This window comes from Salvelinus sp. IW2-2015, linkage group LG14 (genome assembly GCF_002910315.2).
Source record: "Salvelinus sp. IW2-2015 linkage group LG14, ASM291031v2, whole genome shotgun sequence".
NCBI classification, from domain to species: Eukaryota; Metazoa; Chordata; class Actinopteri; order Salmoniformes; family Salmonidae; genus Salvelinus; species Salvelinus sp. IW2-2015.
The window spans coordinates 23,746,615-23,761,815 of NC_036854.1; the positions used below are offsets into that span (position 1 = coordinate 23,746,615).

Sequence of the window (15,201 nt, forward strand, 5' to 3'; positions counted from 1 at the left end):
CGAGACTGGAAGCATATGATGGGATTCCATCACGTATTGTAAATATGTATATGCTCGCTAAAAATTCGTCATTATCGTACGATTACAACCGACTCCAATTCCAGATACAGCAAAAAAAAGATGTTGGTTCCTCAAAAGCGGCCAACTGGGAAAATTAGAAGACGGGGATATATTTCAGAAACGTTAGCGTAGACTTTGATTTGCAGACGGCTGAAACTTTGCACCCGAGCCGGTAAAGTTTCCACAACGAATGAGGCACGCCCTGTTATTTTGCTATTGGTTATTATGGATAAAGTAGAATTTGGTTGGTCAATTTTTCCAACCATTTCACATGGGCGGAGCCGAGCGTTGCTATGTAGGCACGTTGCGTAAAGCAAACATTTCGAGGTCGTCGTTTGGAATCATCCATCATCTAACATTTTGTGACTCCTTGTTTTTTAGGATGGTGTATAACATCTCCACAATGCCCGTTGTCTTATTTTTGTTCGCTAACAAAATGGTATCCACCCAATAGACATTAGGTTACTTGTTAAGCACAATTACAAACGGAAAAGAAGCCTACACCTACTCTGAAAATATCTAAATGACAATCGACATGTTATTTCTCAATCTGTTTAAAAAATATATTTGCGAGGGAAAATGTCCTAGCAATACTTAAGTAGATTGAACAATTTAGAACGCATCCTGGCCATCACACAGTCACAGGATTATGGACCGCAATTTGGGTCATTGCCTGTCAAAAATGATACACATCAAATAACGCTATTTGACGTACCAAATTAGCTTGTTGACCAATCAAGACCTATATATGACTAGACGTCACATAGTAATTTAACAAATTATTGTTTTACGTAGTTATTACACCATCACTCGTATTTCATGTCACAGCGATTCACCAATACGTATGCTATGATGCTGGTAAAGTTGTGTCTCGCGCACCTGCTGCACTTCAAAACAGACACACTCCCCCAAGCTCTCGGACTGATTAATGGTGGTCGGACACACCTATGTGAAGCTAGACACAATAAGGATTAGCCACAATAGTTGCGTTTGCGGTTCGCCTTCAAAATAAAAGCCTCAGTAAATTTGATGCAAATAGTGCCATAATAGAATAGATCATGCTAAACGAGGTTGGAATGTGTCATRTAAATTCAACAAAAGACAATTTGTTACATTGAGAAAAAAAATCTGTTAAATCACACTATGGATGCATTAGACTTTAGAATTGCATTTTATATATTTATTTAACATGCAATTTATATAACAACATTCCAACCTCGTTTAGCATACCTATTTCACTGTACAGTCTTCCCTATAGATTGTGGATCAATGACATTGGGTATCAGTCTACTCAGTGACACCCACAGAATTTGAAACCACTGTGAAATGAGCCACATTTATTGTATCACTGAACACTTCCAGAGGAAAAACAATACAAAGTGGATGTTTTGGAGTCTGATAACTCTGAGGAGGACTTTGGAAAAAAGCACTTGGGTACTAATGTAACGAATGTGAAATGGCTAGCTAGTTAGCGGTGGTGCGCGCTAATAGCGTTTCAATTGGTTACATCACTCGCTTTGAGACCTTGAAGTAGTGGTTCCCCTTGCTCTGCAAGGGCCGTGGCCTTTGTGGAGCGATGGGTAACGATGCTTCGTGGGCGACCGTTGTTGATGTGTGCAGAGGGTCCCTGGTTCGTGCCTGGGGCGAGGGGACGCCATAAAGGTATACTGTTACATTGATGCTGTTGACCCGGATCACTGGTTGCTGCGGAAAAGGAGGAGGTCAAAAGGGGGGTGAGTGTAACGGATGTGAAATGGCTAGCTAGTTAGCGGTGGTGCGCGCTAATAGCGTTTCAATTGGTTACATCACTCGCTTTGAGACCTTGAAGTAGTGGTTCCCCTTGCYCTGCAAGGGCCGTGGAGCGATGGGTAACGATGCTTCATGGGTGACTGTTGTTGATGTGTGCAGAGTCCCTGGTTCACGCCCGGGGCGAGGGGACGGACTAAAGTTAAACTGTAACACTAAGCAGACTGATAACCCATTTAATTGATCCCAAATCCGTAGGTAAGGCTGTACAGTGCAATATGAATGTCAATACACACAAAAGGCTGACTGGGGAGGTGATTTCCCACAGCCAAAGTCCTGTAATAAGAGTTATGACGCTAAATTTGCGTAAACTCTTCACAGTTGTGTTCTGTGGGTCTAACAAAGTAGACTTATACCCCATGTAATTTCTTCACATTCCAACCTTGTTTAACTTTATCTAGTCTAAATATGGCATGATTCCACCAATTGTAACCATTTGCGTCACTTTCAAAGAGGGAGTTTTATTTTGAAGTCGAACCGCAAATTCCACTATTGTGGCTAGTCGTTATTGTGGCTAGCTTCATAGCACGGTCCAGTCAAGCCTCATTAGCCAGATKAAGCTATCTGGCTGCTTGTAACGTTAGCTTTGGGCAACAGGGTTAAGTAGCTGGCGTGCTAGTTATTTTCATGAACTGAAGTTCGATTTCAATAGGAGGACAAGTGGCTACCTAGCTAATGTAACAGTATAACTTCAGACCGTCCCCTCGCCCCGACCTCCTCCTTTTCCGCAGCAACCAGTGATCCGGGTCAACAGCATCAATGTAACAGTATAACTGTTAACCGACCCGGGCGCGAACCAGGGACCTTCTGCACACATCAACAACAGTCACCCACGAAGCATCGTTACCCATCGCTCCACAAAAGCCGCGGCCCTTGCAGAGCAAGGGGAACCACTACTTCTAGGTTTCAGAGCAAGTGACGTAACTGATTGAAACGCTATTAGCGCGTACCCGCTAACTAGCTAGCCATTTCACATCCGTTACACTAATACTTACTCACAAGGATTTCTAAATCAATACTAAGAATATTGAAAATGACTGCAGTTTCTACTGGTCATTGTTTTCAGGCTGCTTGCATTGGTGCTAGCTAGGAGGGTATCTAGTTAGAGTTTCTAATAACATCTGTATCAAAGATATTTGCAAACATTTTTGAGCCTGCTCTTATTTCAAATGATCATTGATTGTTTTCCCATTCGGTCGAACAAATAAAGCCTTATTTTACCAACGTGTTATTGTTAACACAAMGTGCAAATTCAGCACACACAACATTCTATAATATAATTTTGTTATTTGACGTGTATCTTTTTTGTCAAGCAAAGACCCAAACGGCGGTCCATACAGGATTCATTTTGGAAGAAAGTCTTCACCTGCAGATTTCTCCAGCTACTTTCGCACGACAGTTCAACCATTCCAACATGAAAGGAAGAGGAGAAATGATTACCTCTTGTGGGAGACGCTGACTACTACAACCTTTTACATCTAGAGTACACTAGATTACCAAAAGTATGTGGACACCTGCTCGTTGAATATCTCATTCCAAAATCATGGGCATTAATATGGAATTGGTCCCCCCTTTGCTGCTATAACAGCCTCCACTCTTCTGGGAAAGCTATCCACTAGATGGAACATTGCTGCGGGGACTTGCTTAAAGCGATAAGGCATGGCTCGCTGTTGGCGTTCCAATTCATCCCAAAGGTGTTCGATGGGGTTGAGGTCAGGGCTCTGTGCAGGCCAGTCAAGTTCTTCCACACCTACTTCGACAAACCATTTCTGTACGGACCTCGCTTTGTGCACAGGGCATTGTCATGCTGAAACAGGAAAGGGCGTTCCCCAAACTTGCCACAAAGTTGGATGCACAGAATCTTCTTGAATGTAATTTTATGCTGTAGCATTAAGATTTCCCTTCACTGGAACTAAGGGGCCTAGCCCGAACCATGAAAAACTGCCCCAGACCATTATTCCTCCTCTACCAAACTTCACAGTTGGCAGGTAGCGATCGGGCGGGTAGTGATCTCCTGGCATCCGCCAAACCCAGATTCGTCCTTCGGATTGCCAGATGGTGAAGCAAGATTCATCACTCCAGAGAACGTGTTTCCACTGCTCCAGAGTCCAATGGCAGCTAGCTTTACACCACTCCAGCCGACGCATGGCAGTGTGCATGGTGATCTTAGACTTGTGTGCGGCTGCATGGCCATGGAAACCCATTTCATGAAGCTCCCGACAAACAGTTATTGTGCTGGCSTKGCTTCCAGAGGCAGTTTGGAAATCAGTAGTGAGTGTTGCAACCAAGGAAAGACCATTTTTATGTGCTACAGCACTCAGTGGTCCCGTTCTGTGAGCTTGTGTGGCCTACCACTTCGCGGCTGAGCGATTGTTGCTCCTAGACGTTTCCACTTTACAATAACAGCACTTACAGTTGACCGGGGAAGCTCTAGCAGGGCAGAACATTTTACAAACTGACATGTTGGAAAGGTGGCATCCTATGACAGCGCCACGTTGAAAGTCACTGAGCTCTTCAGCAATGCCATTTTACTGCCAATGTTTGTCTATGGAGATTGCATGGCTGTGTGCTCGATTTTATACACCTGTCACTCCAGGTGTGCCTGAAATAGCCGAATCCAATAATTTGAAGGGGTGCCCACATACTTTTGTATATAGAGTGTATATCTATAGCTAGGGTTCCATCCAATTGGCGACATATTKTCATGCGAATATTCTAAAATCCCCATAGAGAAAATATGCAAATTTTCATCCAACCGTTTCATGCTGATTCATTTTTATTCAACTAGGAAAGACAATTAAGAACACATTCTTATTTAACATTGATGGCCTACCCCGGCCAAACCCTCCCCTAACCCAGACGACGCTGTGCCAATTGTGCGCGGCCCTATGGGACTCCCAATCACGGCCGGTTGTGATACAGGCCGGGATCGAACCTGGGTCTGTGGTGACGCCTCTAGCACTGAGATTCAGTGCTTTGCTGCGCCACCTGATTCATGAAAAAAGTCACGACCGGGCTGATGGAAACATGAAACGCTGCTACAATTTTATAAATGTCGACAAATTTGTTCGTTCCACATGATGCACGTTTTGGTTTTTGCTCTAGCRCTTCACAGTGGATTAAAATAATCAAAGCTTTATTTGAATCACCTGTGTAGTGCTAGGGCGAAAAACAAAATGTGCATCCAGAGTGGGCCCCATGCCCGAGTTTTGGAAACCCTGTATTTGGCTAGAGGGAATAAATTATGAACATCACAGGGTGGTGAATGTGCAAAGTAATGAGCTTGATGCTCCTTTCCAATAAATATCGACTGTCTTATTCTGGTGACATGAAGATCGATGCTTGGCTGCAGTTTAACAAATCCAAATAATATCGCTCTTATCCATATTCATCTCATAATGTAGGTAGCCTACCCGCACTGTATTGTGCATTTGATCTCCGCATGTGCTAGCGACAGCCGGAGCGAGCCTCCCACTTTAGTGCAAGTGAAATTAGTTCCGAACTGAATGTATGCGTCTAAGAAGTAGTTTTCACATACACATTTTACATGTCCGAACTCAGAATCATATATGCTTCCAAAAATAACATGATCGCTGTGTTAAGAACGTTTATTTTGATCGACATTCTGCATTTATCAGAGTGCCGTCTGGTAGCCTGATTTCAGATGCGTCCATGTAAACAGGATTATTAGGGTAGTCGTTATTCTTGCAAAGCATGTAAACGTTTTAATCAAACTATTATATTAATTTGACTATCCACAAAAATTGCATTATTGTGTGCATGTAACCGTACTCAATCAACAGATAAACCTTACAAGGTGAGAATGAGATCACTTGCATGTAACGTAAATCTTTCATTTAGAAATAAAGAGAATGTACATTCTTCAACAATAATCAATCTCTGACATAGCTTCCTCTACAAGAGGGCACTCACCCTTACATGTTATATTCCCAAATAATTTACATGGTCACATTTCTTTGCAAACTGCTGAGAACATAAAATTAAACATTTAGAAAAGTGTAGCAAGAGCTGACCATCATGTAGGCCTAACCAAAATGCCCATTTGAGATGAATAACAGGAGACATGCCAAGGGCAAAAGAACAATAAAGCACAAAGGACAAATGTCAATCAGGTAACAATTCCACCGAAACAGACATTTGTTGGGTCACCAGTGTCTATTTTTAACAGAAAACAGTGGCCTCAACATTTGCCAACCCTTCCCAATTCCTAAACTCATATTTGCAAAACATTTACATATTTCCAGCAGTGTATGTGGGAGTGTACACCCATTAATACATCTCTGGATACTGTACCAACACAGCCCTTGTGATATGTTTTTAATGCCACAGTATGTACAAAGCATCATAACTTCAGTTTAATTCAGTCTAACATCGACACATTTGAAATGTCGAGGTGGAAAAAACACACACACCACTAAAAAAACATATATTTGGTATCCAATATTTAGCAATTTCATCACAGTACAAATCACTCACAATATGATACAAATAAATTAAAGCTACATATTTTCCCTAAAGGGTATGACCACTAGCTTTCAGTAGCTCTTAAACTCTCTATTAGTCAGAAAGACTGAGCAGAGACCAGTAGCTTCTGGGACATAGCTCAGACATCCATTCACATGACACTGATAATCAGGCCCTAAGCAGCAGGCTCTCCTGGTGCTAGCGGATGCCTAGGATCTGCCTGCTCTTGAGCTGGTAGTTCCTCTCCACCTCCTCCAGGGCCTGGACCCGCAGGTTGGCTGCCTGCAGCCTCCTCTTCAGCCCCAGCTCCTGGCTCTTCTCACTCTGCTTCTGATCAGGCCTTTGGTTCTCTTTGCTGTCTCCGGCAAAACTGACCTTCTTTTCAGGGGGGACATTCTCCTCTCCCACATCTAAGGGGCCAAGATGGAAAAAAGTTACACATGTTGAAAAGGTTTTATTGAGCGCTACTTTATTTGCCGATAAAATACCCTCCCATAATATGTAGGATGATGCCTCAGTGATTAGTCAGGTTGCCAAAACAATTCTCAAGTTCGTAATTTGCCCAGAGATAAACACAGGTGTCTTAAAGTGACCTAAATGTGTTCCCTCCCCTTTATTTGATCTGAAAACATGGCTACCCTATATCATATTGTTCAACTCCAATAAAGAAGCAAAATCACGTATCCTCCCTTTTCGCTTGACACCCATACCCATGTCATTGGAATAGAGTGGTGGCAGGGTCTTCTGCTGTTTTACCAGGTTGCAGCTCTTCAACAAACTCTCCGCTCTGAAATTAAAATAAATTGTTGGGAGTCAAAATAGAGTATAGCCAACCCTCTTGCAGTTTTATAGCAAGGAATGCGATTATGACAGCAAAGCGTGAAGGAAAGTAGCATTAACACATCTTGGAGGATTAAAGCCTTAGCATTTAGTCTAMTGTGACATTAAAACAGCAGTTTGCTCCATTTCAAGTGAAGTGATCCAAGGGAGCTTTGTTTTACCTGGCAAGCTTCTCATTCGATAGTCTCTCGCGAACACAAAGCTCCTGCTCGCGCTCTGTAGGAGGAATATATATATTTTATTTAACTAGGCGAGTCAGTCAAGAACAAATTCTTATTTACAATGAAAGCCTAATTCACCAGAGTTACAGCATAACAATTCCACAGATTACAAACAATTCAGTCTATATACACTCAGTAGCATAGCCAGTGACACATTGACTACAAACAACAATCATTATAAATGTTTCAGCAGTCCACACCAAGCAACACTGATTAAAAAAACATCCGTGTTCCAACACCAGAGGGGTCTCATCTGTGACTCTGACATTATAGGGACCAGGGTTGGGGTTGAATCAGTTTTCAATTCAGTCAATTTAAGTGAATTGAAGTTTCAATTAGGAACAAAATTAAGCTTAATCCTGATGTCGGGGGGCTAGGGTCAGTTTGTTATATCTGGAGTACTTCTGTCTTATCCGGTGTCCTGTGTGAATTTAAGTATGCTCTCTTTCTCTCTTTCTTTCTCTCTCTCTCTCTCTCTCTCTCTCTCGGAGGACCTGAGCACTAGGACCATCCCTCAGGAAGACCTGACATGATGACTCCTTGCTGTCCCCAGTCCACCTGGCCGTGCTGCTGCTCCAGTTTCAACTGTTCTGCCTGCGGCTATGGAACCCTGGCCTGTTCACCGGACGTGCTACCTGTCCCAGACCTGCTGTTTTCAACTCTCTAGAGACCGCAGGAGCGGTAGAGATACTCTTAATGATCGGCCATGAAAAGCCAACTGACATTTACTCCTGAGGTGCTGCACCCTCGACAACTACTGTGATTATTATTATTTGACCATGCTGGTCATTTATGAACATTTGAACATCTTGGCCATGTTCTGTTATAATCTCCACCCGGCACAGCCAGAAGAGGACTGGCCACCCCTCATAGCCTGGTTCCTCTCTAGGTTTCTTCCTAGGTTTTGGCCTTTCTAGGGAGTTTTTCCTAGCCACCGTGCTTCTACACCTGCATTGCTTGCTGTTTGGGGTTTTAGGCTGGGTTTCTGTACAGCACTTTGAGATATCAGCTGATGTACGAAGGGCTATATAAATAAATTTGATTTGATCTTGATTTGATAAGGGTAAACACTCACGCTCCAGCCTCTCCTCGCGCTCCTTTAGGGCCTTCTCCCTCTCCCGCAGCAATTGCTCCTTGAGCCTCAGCTCCGCAGCGGTCGGGGAGGTTGAAGACCCGGCTGGCTTTGGGTTCTCTGGATCAGCCGACCTCCTCCAGTTGCGCGCCTGCATCTTCCTCTGCTCATCGGCGACCACGTCCACCAACAGGCTGCTCTGGAGAATGGACTCCACCGAGGGCCTCAGGTAGTCCTGGCAACGAGGCACAACAACAGTCAAATCAACAAAGAGTAGAATGGTGGGCAGGAGGGATTAAAATCTCTTGACATTGAAATTGTATTTTGAGCATAGTAATGTGCTTGGAGATGGAGACAAATAATAATCTCCTCAGCAGGTATGCTGCAGTGAGGAGTTGCTCACAAGATGACTTGAACTTTAGATGGAGATTTTCTGTGCCGTGAAACATATTCCAAACCTTTAAATGGAGCATTCTGGACAGGAGTGTGTTCAGCTCCTCTGAGTAGCGGTAGGGGATCCTCCTGAACTTCCCCTCTCGGATCTTCTCTGACAGCTCTTTTTGGTTATAAGCTGTGAAAGGAGGACTTGATGGAAGAAACATGCGTCAGACTGTAGTCTAAGGCATTGACTGAGGGATATTTAGTAAGAATATAGATGACCGGTAAGGTAACTTACGATAAGGCACAGAGTTCATACAACAAGCATCCCAGGGACCAGATATCCGATTTCTCGTTGTAGGACATGCGATTAATTTGTTCCTGTAAAATATGGAATTGTCCACACATGGACAGATTGATTAGAAAACTTGAGTATGGGGAGGGAGGGAGGGGGTGTTGTATTTTTTTCTTTTTCTGTACCAATTATGTTGATTGTCCTGTTTGAAAATGGGCAAATCCATATGAATTGCATCACTTTTTGACAGCATCCCTTTTGATTTAAACATAACTTTCCATACATGTTTGTCCATGGAAGAAGTGGTCAGAAAGTGACATTTTGGACCTGAATGCCAAAACATTCAGGAAATAGGTGCTCAAAGTTGACCCATTTTGCATTCTCCACCAAACCATGAGACACCATGTCTTCATCACTGGAAAAGATAAATGATTGAGTTTGATATAATTTAAATGCTTTCAAACAGTTGTCAAACTACTTTATAATTTACCCAAATCCAATAAATATGTGTTAAAAAAAGAAAGAAAACCAGAGTATCTGGTTGAAAAAAAAGTTTGACTTTTAAAACCATATTCATAGGATTCCCAATTGTATGATGGCCTTTGCTATTGACTCACAGGCGACATGTAGTAAGGGGTTCCGACGAAAGTCTTAGCGAAACTGGTGTCATGGTTCAGGATACGTGCGAGACCAAAGTCACCGAGCTTGACATTTTGCTTGACATCCAGGAAGATATTCGCGGGCTTGAGATCTCTGTGCAGCACTGTGGCCCCACCATTGCTCCGGCGATGACACTCCTTCAGTGCAAGAGTGAGCTGTGCCATGACTCGCATGATGAACTCCTCCTCCAAGTAACACCTGGCCAGCAGGAACACAACATGCACAGAGTTACCACGCCAAATGCAATTTGTATTTTTTTTTTTAGTCATGCCAACCCTAAGAGTTTGCCTACAGGCTGGGAGGCCAGTGTTCAACACCCACAAAGGGTGGGTAGCCGCCGTTCGCTACCTAGGTGTCAGAGAGGGATGGCCATTGGAGATATGTACAGTGCATTTGGAAAGTATTCAGACCCCTTGACCTTTTCCACATTTTGTTACATTACAGCCTWATTCCAAAATTGATTTACGTCATTTTTTCCCCTCATCAATCTAAACACAGTGCTCCAAAGCAAAAAAACAGTTAAAAAATAATAAAATGTTTGCAAATTTATAAAATATCGGAAATATCACATTTATATAAGTATTCAGACCCTTTACTCAGTACTTTGTTGAAGCACCTTTGGCAGCGATTACAGCCTTGAGTCTTTTTTGGTATAACGCTACAAGCTTGGCACACCTGTATTAGGGGAGTTTCTTCCATTCTTCTCTGCAGATCCTCTCAAGCTCTGTCAGGTTGGATGGCGAGCGTCGCTGCACAGCTATTTTCAGGTCTCTCCTGAGATGTTTGATCTGGTTCAAGTCCATGCTCTGGCTGGGCCACTCAAGGACATTCATAGACTCTCCTGCGTTGTCTTGCTGTGTGCTAAGGGTTGTTGTTCTGTTGGAAGGTGTACCTTTGCCCCAGTCTGAGGTCCTGAGCGTTCTGGAGCAGGTTTCATCAAGAAGCTCTCTGTACTTTGCTCCGTTTATCTTTCCCTTGATCCTGACAAGTCTCCCAGTCCCTGAAAGACATCCCCACAGCATGATGCTGCTACCACCATGCTTCACCATAGGGATGATGCCAGGTTTCCTTCAGACGTGACGCTTAGCATTCAGGCCAAAGAGTTCAATCTTGGCTTCATCAGACCAGAAAATCTTGTTTCTCATGGTCTGAGAGTTCTTTAGATTCCTTTTGGCAAACTCCAAGCGTGCTGTCATGTGCCTTTTACTGAGGAGTGGCTTTCGTCTGGCCACTATCATAAAGGCCTGATTGGTGGAGTGCTGCAGAGATGGTTGTCCTTCTGGAAGGTTCTCCCATCTCCACAGAGGAACTCTGGAGCTCTGTCAGAGTGACCATCGGGTTCTTGGTCACCTCCCTGACCAAGGCCCTTCTCCCCCGATTGCTCAGTTTAGCCGGGTGGCCAGCTCTAGGAAGTCATTTAAGAATGATGGAGGCCACTGTGTTCTTGGGGACCTTCAATGCTGCAGATCTGTGCCTCGACAACAATCCTGTCTCGGAGCTCTACCGACAATTCCTTTAACCTCAAGCTTGGTTTTTGGTCTGACATGCATTGTCAACAGTGGGACTTTATTTAGACAGGTGTGTGCCTTTCCAAATCATGTCCAATCAATTGAATTTACAAACAGGTGGACACTAATCAAGCTGTGGAAACATCTCAAGGATGATCAATGGAAACAGGATGCACTGAGCTCAATTTCAAATCTCATAGCAAAGGGTCTGAATACTTATGTAAATAAGGCATTTGTTTATTTTTACTACATTTGCCAACATTCTAAAAACTGTTTTCGATTTGTCATTATGGGGTATTCTGTGTATTTTTTAAAACAATTTTTATACATTTTAGAATAAGGCTTACGTAACAAAATGTGGAAAAAGGGAAGGGGGTCTGAATATTTACGAATGACTGGTATACATAGACAAGGTAAACACGACCGTACAAAAACAACACCTTTCTTTGATGCATCTTGGTGATGAGGGCTGGGAGAGGTCGCCGCCTTTGCAGTGCTCCATAGACGATGTACAGTGTTGTTTGGTCCGGTCTATGATGCGGTCATAATATTCTCACAATGTTTGGATGCGTCAGTTCACGGAGGAGGTTGACCTCGGACACCAGCATTTTGCTTCTCGCTCTCAGCATTGTGCCGTTAGTCCAGCGCCTTCCAAACTAGAATCTATGATGAAATCCAAACACCACAAAACTAAGCATTTATTGATTGGCCAAATTATAATTTAATTTCTAAGGTTTCACAGCAAATGCATGGAATAACATGCTATGTTGGGAACATACTTTAAAGATGGCAAATAAACATAACATTGAAGGCTACACCTGAAACCCCACCTCTTTAGGGAATACCTAGGAAGGATAAAGTAATCCTTCTAACCCCCCCCCCCCCCCTTTAAAAGAGTTAGATTGCCACTAGTGTAAAGTGGTTGTTCCACTGGATAATCATAGGTGAATGCACCAATTTGTAAGTCGCTCTGGAATAAGAGCGTCTATGCTAAATGGACGTAAATGTAAATGTAAGGCTAGGTACTAACCAGCTAACGTTACGTGTTTTACATCAAATGCTGTATGACACCAAATCCTCAGTTTTGGGTAAACAACATAGCTTATGATTTTGTTTTGTTCATAGATATCGGGAGGTCTGGTGTGCACCTTTCTGTTTAATGAGGTAATTTTTGGAACCCCTTTTTGGCTCAAGAGCCCAGAGGCAAACGTGCCTGGCCTGGTGGCTTACTTAGTGAACTCAATGGAGTTGAGTTTATTAAGCTAGTGGCCATGTTAACTCACGTTAACTAGCTAGCTAAAGTTAGCTAGTAAGCATAACGTTAGCTACACTAAGTCGAACCATATATTCGCTAACGTTACTGTAAACAGGTAGCTACGTTACATTTACACTAGCTTCTAACGTTAGCTAGCTAGGTACAGTACAGTGCACGCTGTAAAAAGCAAAACGCTTACCTTCCCATCAGATTTCCTCCGTATTTTCTGACATTTGCCATAAGACCCTGATCCTATGGTATACAACACCTCATAATCGTCAACACGAGATGGCATGTTGGCGAAGCTAGCTAGCTAAATGCAAAGTTTGCATCCAAGGTAACTACTGTAGCTTACTGTAACGTTACTGTACTTAGCTAACGTACTAGTTGCAGGTGTTCAGCGAAGGAGAGCAACAACTTTACTCTCGCAATGGAAATATTTTGTTCGTTTTCTTTCGTTAAATAATGTTAGCAATATATCTTCGATCACTTATTTATAAGTTACAGTGATTTGTGTAGATGACGGTTTAAAATTGGTGCCTGAATTCTTCAATGTGTTTGGTCCGCATTTAGAATATTCTGATTGGCTGTAATTAAGATACAACCTGCAGGTTGCTAAGCATCTGACACCCGTAAGATCTGGCGCGRGTGTTTAAAGAGAAGGAATCTTTTAAATTGATATGCATGTCAAAATTAAAATGTACTCATGTAATTTTAAAAAACATCACAGAACCCAATGTAGAAATCTAAAATCTTCCCTTACTGATTACACTACTCTGTGTGTTATAATCTCACCACAAGGTGGCAGTAAAAGAAAACTGTACTTTTATCCTCCCCCAAGGTGACCACCTCCATGTAAATAACAACAAGTAATTGCCTGAGTGGTGCCACACATTGATAACTATTCTATCAAAGTACACCTTGTCCATCTATGCAAGTTAGAATAGAACAAAACAGAACATAATAGAGTAGAACAGAACCGAATAGAACATTACCAACGATGACGAGACAGCCTACGGGGAGGAGGTGAGGGCTCTGGGAGTGTGGTGCCTGGAAAACAACCTCTCACTCAACGTCAACAAAACAAAGGAGATGATCGTGGACTTCAGGAAACAAAGAGAGAGACTGGCTAGTGCGGGGAGGAGGAACAGGGCGTACTGGACTCTGGAGATGCACAGGAAGCTTGGTGGCGTGGTGTTGGCACTGGTGGTCGCTGGCTGGTGCGAGGAGCTGCCACAGGCGGACTGGTGCGTGGAGAAGGCACCGGATAGACCGGCCCGTGGAGGCCACTACAGGTCTCGAGCACCGAGCCTGCCCAACCGTACTGGCTGAATACTCCCCGTGGCCATGCCAGTGCGGCGAGGTGGATCAGCCGCACTGGGCTATGACACGTATGGGAGACACCATACGTAGGGCTGGAACCATATCAGGCCAAACTAGAAAACCCACATAGAAACAGACAACATAGAACTGCCCACCCCAACTCACGCCCTGACATACTAACAAAGACAAAACAAAGGAAAATAAAGGCAGAACGTGACAAAATACTTGTATAGTTCACAAAGTCATGGTATTTTTTATTGACACTGGATAGTATAGACCTAGTCAATACATTATTAATTTGTGGCACCAGGCATTATTCTATTCTGTTCAAATCAAATTGTATTGGTCACTACACGTGATTAAGCAGATGTTATTGCGGGTGTAGCAAAAATGCTTCTGCTTCTAGCTCTGACAGTGCAGTAATATCTAACAAGTAATATCTAACAAATTACACAACATATACCGCAATAACCACAAATCGTACAGTAGGAATGAATTAATACTATATACATATAGATGAGCGATGTCAGAGTGGACGGACTAAGATACAGTAGAATAGTATAGAAAACAGTATATCATATGAAGATGAGTAATGCCAGATATGTATAACATTAAGTGACTAAGATACCATAGAATAGTATAGAATACAGTATATACATATGAGATGGTAATGCCAGATATGTAAACATTATTAAAGTGACTAGTGTTCCATTCCTTAAAGTGGCCAATGATTTATAGTCTATATGCAGCAGCCTCTAATGTGCTAGTGATGGCTGTTTAACAGTCTGATGCCTTGAGATAGAAGCTGTTTTTCAGTCTCTCCGGTCCCAGCTTTGACTGCACCTGTACTGACCTCACCTTCTGGATGATAGCGGGTGGAACAGGTAGTGGCTCGGTGGTTGATGTTCTTGATGATCTTTTTGGCCTTCCTCGGACATGCGGGTGCTGTAGGTGTCCTGGAGGGGCGGGTAGTTTGCCCCGGTAATGCGTTGGGCAGACCGACCCTCTGGAGAGCCTTGCGGTTGTGGGCGGTGCAGTTGCCGTACCAGGTGGTGATACAGCCCGACAGGATGCTTTCAATTGTGCATCTGTAAAAGTTTGTGAGGGTTTTAGGTGCCAAGCCAAATTTCTTTAGCCTCCTGAGGTTGAAGAGGCTCTGTTGCGCTTCTTCACCACACTGCTGTGTGGGTGGTCCATTTCAGTTTGTCAGTGAGTGTGTACGCCAGGAACTTGTAGCTTTCCAACCTTCTCCACTGCGTTCAAGTCATGTAGATAGGGGGGTGTTTCTGACGTCCACG

The 15,201-nt window shown here is 43.2% G+C and overlaps 1 pseudogene; it reads right to left on the bottom strand.

Moving 5' to 3' along the window:
• Positions 1-5,460: 5,460 nt before the first annotated feature.
• LOC111972625 (serine/threonine-protein kinase Nek2-like) lies at positions 5,461-13,184 on the bottom strand (annotated as a pseudogene).
• Positions 13,185-15,201: the final 2,017 nt, after the last annotated feature.